Source organism: Meriones unguiculatus, chromosome 7 (assembly GCF_030254825.1).
Source record: "Meriones unguiculatus strain TT.TT164.6M chromosome 7, Bangor_MerUng_6.1, whole genome shotgun sequence".
Taxonomy (NCBI): Eukaryota; Metazoa; Chordata; class Mammalia; order Rodentia; family Muridae; genus Meriones; species Meriones unguiculatus.
The window spans coordinates 35382267-35394150 of NC_083355.1; the positions used below are offsets into that span (position 1 = coordinate 35382267).

General features: G+C 43.3%; 1 long non-coding RNA gene across 1 annotated transcript; it reads left to right on the top strand.

Moving 5' to 3' along the window:
• The first annotated feature begins 219 nt into the window (after positions 1-219).
• On the top strand, positions 220-11570 carry LOC132655183 (uncharacterized). The gene is made up of 2 exons (XR_009592858.1): positions 220-526; positions 10047-11570. It is a non-coding gene; the product is annotated as an uncharacterized LOC132655183 (long non-coding RNA).
• The last annotated feature ends 314 nt before the right edge of the window (positions 11571-11884 follow it).

Sequence of the window (11884 nt, forward strand, 5' to 3'; positions counted from 1 at the left end):
TTGCCTTAGGTCAGTGGCCACTGAAACAGGTGCAAGGCTTACGAGATTACGAGACAAGACGAGAGCTCTGGCTTCTCCCTCCTCCTGTGTGCTCGGGGCGGGGGGGTCCGGGACGGCTAGAGCAAACACTGTCAGCAGCGTCTGGACCGCAAGGGTGGGCCTAGGGGGTGGGCGCGCAGAAGTTCCGGGCTTAGGCAGGACCACTTGGTCCCTACCAGGGCACCAGCGCCCCCTCGTGTCTTTGAGCTGCCCGGTGCAGAGACCGTTGTAGCTGCAGTTTACTCAAGTCCTATCCTCCCTGGAACGCTAGATTCCATCGCCAAGACCTCTTGAATGTCTTCAGGGACTGACGGTAAATTCCCCTCCCCGCGCCCCAGTTTGATCATGTTCTTTCTCTTCTTTAGTGGTCACTGGGTTGGACTGCTGTCGGCCGATAGGGCCTTCCCTCTGTCCAGCTGGCCGCACAGGACAGGACATGGGAGCTCTGGACAGCTTCAAGGCTGGACGCCGGAGGCCTGGGGTTTTGGTGAGTTCTTTTTCTGTCCAGAAATTCTTAAACTGTTCTCTGTACTATTATGTTTAGCAAATTGTGGGGAGGGACGGGGACAATCAAGGTCCCTACTTCTCTGCTTTCACTTTGAAAGACCTGTTCTCTGAGGATTATTTTGCAGCTAAGGACAATTACATTGGTAATCGGAAGGGGGGAAAAAAAGGCCTCCTAGGAGTTGGAGAGATGGCTCAGTGGTTAAGAGCATTAGCTGCTCTTCAAGAAAACCCAGGTTCAATTCCCAGCACCCACATGGTAGCTCATAACAGTCTGTAACTCCAGTTCTAGGGTATCTGACAGCCTCACACCAATGCACATAAAATAAAATTAAATAAATTGTTAAAACAAAAGGCCTCCCAGACACTTTAAATAGAGTAGTAATCGGTAAACAGTATGTTTGAAAATGCAGAATATGCATTACCTCTGTCCATCTTAGGGACAGCCCTAAGGAGAAAAAGATTTGACAAGAGTGACATTCTAGAAACCATCCTGGAAATGTCATCAGTATGTCACATATTGTCACATACGTCATGTCACATATTGTCATACGTGTTCAAGTGCTATTCTATCTGCATGTGTGACACAATCCCATTTGTAGATATACACTGAAAAGGGTGTTGGGGTGAACCTTCAAAGTATTCAAATTCGTTCTCTTATTTGTTTTGTACTCATAAAGCTAGGCAGGGTGGGGATCTTGTAATAGTTTAGAAAGGCTGAAGCAGTCGGGCTGTTGTAAGTTCAAGGTCGATCTGGGCTACATAGCAAAATTCTGTCTCAACACAACCCAAAATTTAAAAATACATTGTTATGAAGAGATGGGGGTGGGGACTGGAAGGAGAAGATTAAATGGGAAGGGGGATGGAGGAGAGGGTTAAGGGAGGGACTGTGAGAAGGGACAGTTAGCAGGAGGGCCATATGGAAACCTGCGACTGTAAAGCGGTATACATCTATGGAAGGAATACAAATGAAGTCATCAAAGAGTGGGAGACAGTGCCCTAACTAGACATCTGAAAAACAGAAAAGCTCTCCATGACAGCTAAATAGCATTATTAAAGGATTTAAAACAAAACACAGGACTCAGGAGGTCGCCCAGTTGGTAGAGTGCATGCTTGCCATGCACAAAGTCCTGGGTTTCATGCCCAGCACCACAGAAACCAGCCTCACATGCCTGTAATCTCAGCACTCTGGAGGAGGACTGTTACTAGTTCAAGTCCAGCCTGGCCTCTTGTCTGTAGAGTCTGAGTGCTAGACACCCAGGCTATACTGATACTCTGTCTCAAAAACAAAACAAAACCCACAAGTAGGCACATACATTACAATCCAGAACTGATATGGGATATGAACCAAACAGTAAAAAAAAAATTTTTTTTAATAAGCATGTACATGTAAATATTATATCTCTCTTACACACACACACACACACACACACACACACACACACGCAGTCTATGTTTCAAAAGAGAGAAACAAAAAGTTTTAGAACCAAAAGGCTTAGAAAGGTTTAGCCATTCTGGTCTCTTCTACACTTCCCCCTCCCTCCAAACGCCTCCAGCAAGTCCTAAGCTCTGGATGGCTGCCCTGTTCACATAATGGCTTTATTATCAAACATGGGGAGTCGCCTGAAAAGACAATTGAAATGGCTCAAATACAACATTAACTAAAACCAAATGCAACTCCATTGCTTTTGGGAAACATTCTTCAAAATTCAATTGGTCAGAATAAAATTACTCTGTAGGGCAAGTCAAGTCACTCAATAGTGTTATTCCTTGCAGCACATATTTATAAAAGCTATATATCATGAGATGGTGAGGTGGCTTAGCGGATAAGGGCTTGGCCTCTGAGTCTGATAGCCCAAGTTGGATCACTAGGACCCACATGGTACAAGGAAAGAATCAACACTCAAAATTGTCTTCTGGCTGGATAATGGTGGCGCATGAACTTAGTTCCAGCACCTGGGAGGCAGAGGCAGGTAATTTGAGTTTGAGGTTAGCATGGTCTACAAATCAAGTTCCAGAACATCCAGGGCTACACAGAAAAACCCTGTCTCGAAAAACAAAACAAATACTGTTCTCTGACCTACACATACCTGATCGTGCATGCATGCAGGCATGAGTGCATATACAAACGCACGCACATATAAACACACACACACACACACACACACACACTTACACACACACCTTCCCCCCAAATACACACGTTTTTTTAAAAAGCTGCTCACTGCTCACCTTGTTTATAAAATACCTGTGAGACAGGTGTGAAAGGTGAGGCCTGTGAGTGCGTCCACACTCTATTTTATGCGGGTTGGCATTCTCTCCTGCACAGACTGGTCTCATAGTAATCATGGGTTACTCCCTACCATAGGTTCACAAGATTGGAGCTTCCAATTTCCTTGTTATATATGCTGAATTAAGTAAGCATGGAAAACGGGTCTCAGTATCTCCTTGAACATTGCCTCACATATCTAAGGATCTGTTTCTCTCCTCTCTCTCTCCAAGTGGCACAAAAACTTTTTATTCCCCTGAAGAACTTGCCTCTATCCCTTTCCTTGATGAGAAACTCAAGGGCATCCTTAGAATTGCTAAAGAAGGTATTTGGATCTTAAGGCAAATTATTCAGTTGTGTAACTAAAATTATACTAAGACCCCTAGAAGAGTAAGGACATTCAAATTCTTAACACAGTTCTATTACTGTGTCAGCAAACAGTGCTTACGGCTCCCAGATGAGGGCCAAGGTCATCAGAGTCTGAATCATTACTTAAGATTGGGCTTGAGGGAATCAAGAAAGCTCTGAAACTGCAACAAACTGTATGTAAGAACTCATTAAAGACTTTAGGGACCAGGCTCTAACAGGCATAATCTAGGCGTGTGCACTTTTCAACAGTGGTTTTGGGGGTTAGGAAGGTCTTCAAGTCTAAATCATGGAAGGCCTCAAACAGAGGCACCAAGAAACGCCCCACACAGGGCTAGTGTTGAAAAGACAGGTGCAGGAGAAGGCAGAAAGATAAGCAGTCTGGATAGCTGTATTTCAGACCCAAATCAAGTACCCGGGGATTAAAGTAAATCCAGAGCTCTCATGACCACAGTGAAGTTCAAGTGCTACAGGCTTTCTTCCCCTGAGCTGTAGACAGGGATCAGCTCTTCCTGGGCCAATCCAAGGCATGCGGGCCTGTCCACACAGGCTACAAGGCTAAGGCCTCGGTTCCCTGGCTGTAGATGCTTCCGAGCACACAGGCAGTAAGCAACTCTTTATCTCTGCTATTGCAACTCCCCTTATGGTTCTCAAAATGTATTTGTGGTTATTTTCCTGCTCTTCACTGACTATCTGCTGTAGTTTTCCATTTAGTGAAGCTTTGACTTAATTTCACTTTTTTGTCACAATGTTTTAATTTTGGGTTTATTGCTCTAAAAATATCTTGTCAGGGTATCAAAATAACACTGCAGAATGGCAACCTCAGAACTCTGGAGCATGCTTCTAAATAGTCTAATAATATGCAAGTGTCTATGATGCTGTCAAATGCTGGGCCTAAGGATTTCTACTCTCTTTTTACAGGAAGATTTTCTTTCTTGAGTTAAGATGAATCAGAATGAATGCAATAAGCAAACCCTGAGAATGATTTTTTTTTCCTGGTTTTTCCAGAGAGGGTTTATCTGTGTAGCCTTAGCTTTCAGAGTGCTAGAATTAAAGGCATGAACTGCCATAATTGCCCCCACCCCTTTTTGTCAAGATGGCTCATTGAGCAAAGGTGCATGCCACCAACTTCACACACACACACACACATACACACACACACACACACCAATGTAATACAAAAAGATGTTAAATCAACATCCAGCTATCAAAGGTGGCATGAATGAAAGTAGAGTTAGGAAGATATGCCTGGAAAAACATCATTAAATATTTCTACCACAGAGAAATATGTGTATATTTCTATACACATAATCTGAAAAGTTAATAATCAGCTCTAGTGATCCAATTCTAGAAACATACTAGAGTCTGAAGTTCACTTAATTGGATCTATACAAAGAATAACTGAGGACTTGAACCCACTATACTAAGCCTTCTCCAAATTTGCCTAATGATAAGAAGCATCTATTAAATTATCATGCTATCTTGAAGGATCCTGAGTCTAAAGATCTGAAACAAGGTGATTTTTTTTTTCACAGTCTAGAAGAAGACTTTGATATTAGCACCATTCCCAGAACCACCAATCTGGGCTTGGTGAAAGGTAGACAAAACCCAGAACCCTGGAAGAGAGGAGACAAAAGTAAATTCCTGGGAGAAATGGTTGTAAAAATTATAGATGAAATTTTCTCTTTCTAAAATCATACCCAAGCCAGGCTTGGTGGTGCAAGCCTGTAATCCCAATCCCAGCACTCAGGGAGGCAGAGGCAGGCAGAGTATTGTGAGCTCGAAGCCAGCCTGGTCTACATAGCAAGTTCGAGGCCAGCCAGGGCTACATAATGAGACCTTGTCTCAACAAGCAAACAGGTATTCCAGGCTGGCCTTTAATCTGAAACTTCTGATTCTTCTGCCTCTACCTTCAGAGTGCTGGCATTACAGACATACACAAACACTCTGCTTTCTGCAGTGCTGAGAATTAACCTAGGGCTCTGTGCACGATAGGTAAGCACTCTATCAACTAAGCCCCGTCCCCAGCGAGATACTAGATATGGTAGCAGTATTTACACAACAGAATCCCCAAACACTGCTTCATAGCAGTGACCGCTCCTCTCCACCACACTTAAGCATTTACCCAGGATGACACTGACTCTGAACCCCAGGTTCCTCAACTGCAAAAACAGAATAATAAAACCTGTCTCACAGAGTTTCTCTGGGGATTAAATACAGCTCAGGTGGGTAAAAGGACCCACTACATGTTTGCCACATGGCAAGTGTCTGATTAGCATTTGTGTCTTTCCACAGAGACCACAGAGGGTAGAATCCTGTTTAAGTCAGCAATCCATAACCCCAGTTTCTAGCTAAGGGCTCAGCAAATATTGGTTGATTTGACTAAATGATTGAACAGATAAATGTTCCTGCACTAAAGAAGAAAATGTTAACTGCTGATAGCAGAACTCCTTGTAGGAAAAGAAACAGCTTCAAAAGCTACTGAGGCACATTTGAGTTTATGGCCAATGAGAGGCAGTTGAGCTAATCTCAAGCAGAGAATGGGAAATGGGGGCTGGGCTTTTTATTTTGATCTGGAAGGTTGCCAAGAGAAAGGGACTCTAAATAGACTGTGCAGAGATAGAACTTTCAAAGCAGATAGGATGAGAAACTGTGAGGAAGCTGGGAACAGGTCTAGGACAGAGACTACAGTTTGGACAAAACACTCCTGGGGGCAAGGTAGCTGAACACGTTATTAATCTGGCTGTATGTGTTTGCTGTGTAGTATAAGATACAGCATTCACAACATACAGATCTTCAGTTAATTCCCATTCTGCTGGGAAGCCTTGAATATATGTTTGGTTTGGAATGGGCTGAATCAACTTCCATCCAAGAGATAAAGGGGTAATCATAGAGGGAGTTTGGGGGAGCTCCAAAGAGGGGGACAGCAGGGCACAGATGCTATAAAGGGATAAATGGAAAAACAGAAGGGGGCTTTAACTAGGAAATGAGGGTAATACAGAAGAAGAGGAAGGAGCAATAGATAACACTAGGGACGTTTGGAAAAGCCATAAAGGAGCATATTACTTAATAAACTTATTTGAAGTGTTATATGTATGGTATATATAAATATACTTGCATATACTATATTTATATATACCATACATATATTTATATATACCATACATATATATACATATATATAATCAATAGTCAGACCAAGCTGTAAAGTCTATGAACAGTAACAACAGTCTAACAAAAAGCTGGGTGTGATAGTACATATCTTTAATCCCAGCACACTTGGGAGGCATAGGCAGGTGGATCTCTGTGAATTCAAAGCCAGCCTGGTCTACAGTTGAGCATGAAGACAGCCGCAGTCACATAAAGAAATCCTGTCTCAAAAAAAACAAAAAGCAAAACAAACAAAAGTGTCTAGCAAGCTACCTTCAATGGGTCAGTAATGAAACTTTATCTAGCAGTCTCAAAGCATAGAAGCTTCTGGAAAAGAGTTGCCAAGTTGAACAGGGAGCTCCAGGATGAAGGTATGCAGATTATCATCCACTTTGGGTGATATTTTTTGGTGACAGATATTTTTTGGGTCCCACATGCTAAAACAACCACTTGCTGACGTTCACATAAGTCACCTTAGTAAATGCGTTGACTCATCAACACATTTGGAGGAACTGCTTCTTTAGTGTGACATTGCTATTCACCCTGAGTGAAAAGACTTTCAGATCTTTGGAAGCAACACACAACTGGCACCTGACAGAGAATGACAGAAAATGGGTTGTTGGGGAACGTGTGTATGGTTCCTATGATGGTGAGATGGTGATGAGGCTGATCTGCCTGAGGCAGACGATTGGTGGGGGTAGTTTCAGCTCAACCATCTTTCTTCCTGTACGGGGTGCTATATATCCTTGGAGTGGCACTTGCACATTCTCTGAAATGGGACATGTAGTTGAAAGGATCAGACTAACTTTGTAACCTATATGTCTTCTAAAGCCTATAGTTTTGAGTTTTAGGTCCAAGTTAAGCTAAAGCCTCTTAGTACCTTTCCATAGAACAGAGGAATGTGACCCTATCTGTGAGGACAGATATAAAAAAGCAAGCAAACAATGACCTTCACTCAGCAAAAAGAATGACCAGACCCTTGTCTTCGAGATAGTGTTTCTTAGCAACCAACCCAGATGGCCTCAATCCTTCTTTTGGGTAGACCTTGACCACCAGCCAAAAGCCCACAGCCCCAATCTTCAAGGATGAGCTAACCACCCCCACCTTTAATTGCAGCTGCATCCACACTTGGCAGGACTGGCCAAGCTTGAGCACCTAAGACTAACCAATTATCTTACTTTATAGCTTCCTCATCCAATCCTGAATTGCCAAGACTGCAACTTCAAAATTCCTACGCCTTGTCTTTTAAAAACCCAAGGCCTTTGTCTCCCAGTGCCACTTCTTGCTGACCAGCAGGAGTGACCCCGTTGAGCAATGGTTAAAATAAACCTCTTGCGATTTTACATCTATGAGATATGGTCTCCTGAGTTCTCTTCATCCTTTCTGAAAATTAGGCTCATTCTGGGCCTAAGATAGTCAAGGCTCAGTCACATGAGAATGGAGCATCCATGGGGGAGTCTCAGGGTGTCCATTTTCCTCTATACTGCCATGAGAGTATGGGAATACCCCATAATGGCTGACAGCATAGTGGATATACTGCAGTCCCTGAAAGCAGCATGGATAGGACATTAGCAGGCTGTAGCAGTAGCTGTGCAGTCTTTGCTGTGGGTGATAAGGCATGAAACTGAGGCCCAGCTGTCATTCCAGAAAGCACTTTTCTGTATGAGGGAGGAGTCACAAAGAAAAAAAGACAGAAGCTAAAGTCTGCATTAGTTTCTGATTTGGCAGAAAAAGTGGGAAAAGGAGAGGTTGAAAGGGAGGTGTTGGCTTGACATTTCTCATAGCTGGCAAAAGTAAGGGAAAGAAAATACAAATTAGATCTACAAAGTCCTTGCTGAGATCCAAGACTTAGAAGCCATGGGAAGAATCAGACAGGAGGAAGAGATAAACAGAAATAGATAGAAGATAACCCTCAGGTCTACCTTTAATACAGGGGAAGGGAAAAGCATGACTTAGCACACAGCTGGGGGCTGTAATAAAGACCCAGTACAGGAAGCTGTGGTAATCACGCAGTGCTCTACAGCTGAGAAATTGGGTGAAAAGGGGTCAAAGAACCCCCACTGCCTGATTTGTGAGGCTGTGGGACACAGGCTAGAGATTTTGAGCATCTCCTTGAGACAAAGGTTACATAATCTGAGGTAGTATTAGGATAATCAGGACCTGATGAGCTGGCTCAGATGAGTCATTAGGGACAGTGTGTTTTCAGCAGCTAAAATCTTCATGGCTGTAGGTGTGACAGGAAGAAGATAAAGGACAGGCAGTAACGAGAGAACTGGACACATGAGTGGAAATGTTTGATGCCTTCTTCACCAAAAGTGATAGGACTGTGTTCATGGGATAATTAAGAAAACTTAGCTCAATGTGAACCCTGGGGCTGGTGGAAGGCTGCAGTGGCTTTGCTGAGTCCTATGGTGACACATGATCTTTATGAGGTATCAGAGACTCTAGCAGATCTCAGTGATTTTGATGGACAAATCAAAAGAGTTCATAGGGTGCTAAAGCATTCAAGAGGGTACAGGTGGAAAGGCTGAACAGACAAAAAGATGCCTGGGTCACTCAAAGGCAAATGTTGTGAAGTTTGTGCTGAGCTAGAGTTTCTAGAGTAAAAAAACTGATGGAAAGCCAAATGTGTGTTTATGGGTCTTTGAAAAGCTTTAAAGCCTAAACAACAGTTCACCAAATGACTGAAAGGAGTAAATTGCAGAGGTGTGCAGAAAAAGATTTAAGATTATTCTGTTATAGCCAGGCATGGTGGCACATACCTGTTTCAGTAAGCAGTTACTTTTTTCATAAATATTTTCCATAGGATATTTATGTTTAAAATAACTCTATTTAGCGGGGTGCAGTGGCACACACCTTAATCCCAGCACTCTGGGAGGCAGAGGCAGGCAGATCTCTGTGAGTTCGGGGCCAGCCTGGTCTACAAAGCAAGTCCAGGACAGCCAAGGCTACACAGAGAAACCCTGTCTCAAAAACAAACAAACAAACAAACAAACAAAACATTATTCTATTCCTAAAGTTATGCATTCAGAGTATGCTATATACATTTCTCTCCTGCAAGAAAGTATAGTAGAACTAGATATTGTTCACCCAGCTGAGTGCCCTTTGTGCAGCCAGGTGTAGCTGGTAGAGAGGTGGCAATCCAGGCCCAGGAGAGAGTCCATTAGACCCCAGGAGCAGGCTCTAGCAACAAGCATAGTAGTCACAAACATATCCCTGCCCCCTTTTGGCTCTGGGCCAGGTCAAGCAGTGTAGCAGGCCATGGTGACGTCATTTGTTCTGGGGAACTGTGTTGCAGCTGCATAGCAGTGCTCCAGGGTGAGGAAACTGAGTGACTGATGTAAAGTGATGGTGACTTATGGATGGCCTTGTGAACTTAAAACAACCCCCTATCCCAAACTCATGAATTCCAAGATCAACTGGCAGTTACTTGGAGCTTTAAAAATAACCCACTTATTTATGAATTGTGTGTACATTCATTATATGTGTGGGCATTTGTGTGCCACAGGGTGCCCCTATGGCCAGAAAACAGCTTGTGGTAGCTGACTCTTCCTCCACCATGTGAGTTCTGGGAATTGAATTCCAGTCATCAGACTTAAGGCTTGGAGGCCAGACCTTTATACGCTGAGTCATTTTATGAGCCCTTTACTTGGAGCTTAAAGGTAGGCCATTTCTCTCTGTAAAAGGGTTTAAAGGCTAACCCTTGAATGTCTTGCAGATTTGGAAAAACATCTGAAAGAACTGGTCATTTAAATATCAGTTAAAGACTTTTAAAGAAGATACCGTGCTTCGGGTGGAAAAAGACTCCCAGGAGCCATAGATTACTGAGGAGAATCCAAAAAGGAAGAACTCCCTGTGAGCTGTTCGTCGACGAATCTTCAGGTGCCCAAAACAATATACTCTTTTGCCACTGCTGTTGGATGTTGGATAATAGACCTGGAATGTTAGACTCAATTTGTTTATCGGAAACCAAGAAGAGAAACTGGGACTGAGCTGGACACTCTCTCCCATGTTGGCTGCCTTTTGTGGGCTGGAAGGTGCTCTGCAACTTGCTGGGGAATAACTGTCCACAGACCTCCTCAGTGACACAACTACTCTGGGTGTGACCATCTAGTTTTCTGATTGGAGCTAAGGTTCATTCATGCCACAGAAGGAAAATTCTATTTGGTACTGTCTTAGACAGGTTTTCTATCGCTGTGATAAAACACCATGACCAAAAGCAACGAGTAGGAAAGGGTTTACTTCAACCTCTAAGTCTGAAACACAGTACATCATGAAGGGAAGTCAGGGACAGAACTCAAGGCAGGAACCTGGAGGCAGGAGCTGATGCAGAGGCCACGGAGGGGAGCTGCTTCCTGGCTTGCTCTCCATGCTTTCTTATAGCTCCCAGGACCACCAGACCTGGGGTTGTGGGCCCTACCTCATCAATCATCAGTCAAGAAAAAGCACTACCGGCTGGCCCACAGGCCAATTTGGTGGATGTAATTTTCTCAATTGAAGTTCCCTCTTCTTTAATGACTCTGGCTTGTGTCAAGTTGACATTAAACTAGCCAGGTACTGTGTAAGCCAGGACAAAAAACTTGTAACTGGGAAGGTCATAGGTTCTGGTAGGGAAATTACTATTGTTTTGCTTAACAGATATAGTATGCCTGTCAAATTATCTTCTAAATATGTATGTTTATGCACATAGATTACTGCTGCCATCAGGTTTGTTCGTAGAGGGAAACATTTCCCAGTAGTTGATGGTTGCTACAGAGACTTTATAAGCGGGCAAGCTATTGTGAACAATTGACTGTTGTTATGACCTAGGGGCTCCATGCAAGAGCATAAATGAAGGAAAATACTCAGACATCTATATCACCCCCTCCAGGCACAGAGAGCATAGTAGAAGAGGTGGTAAAAAGAATGAAAGATCTGGTAGAAAAGGTAGACTGTTGTATAGCCATTTCCTGCAAGGTGAAACATTCCCTTCTGAACCAGGTGTGGGGCACAGTACTACAACCCTGGCACCTGAAAGGAAGAAGCAGAAGGTCAGGAATTCAAGGTCATCGCCAACTACATAGTGAGCTTGAGACCAGTCTGTGTTCTATGAGATCTTGTCTCAGGGGTGGATATATGAAAGGGAAGAGAAGTGAAAGATAAGGGAAGAAAAAGAAAGAAAGAAAGAAAGAAAGAAAGAAAGAAAGAAAGAAAGAAAGAAAGAAAGAAAGAAAAAGAAGAAAGAAAGAAAAAGAAAGAAAGAGAAAGAAGGAAGGAAGGAAAGAAAGAAAGGGAAGGGAAGAAAGAAAATAAGGGAAGAAAGGAAGGAAGGAGGAAGGCTCTTAAGATTGAGGAAGCTAAGGAAACTTTACAGGCTCAAGAAACTTTTAAGACTCACAAGGTAGCCAGGCGTGGTGGTACATCACTTTAATCCCAGCACTCAGAAGGCAGAGACAGGCAGATCTTTGAGTTCAAGGCCAGCCTCGTGAGTTCCAGGACAGCAAGGGCTACACAAAGAGACCTTGTTACATAAGCAACTTCTGGGAGAGAGAAGACTCTAGGAAAAGCTGCCTTCAG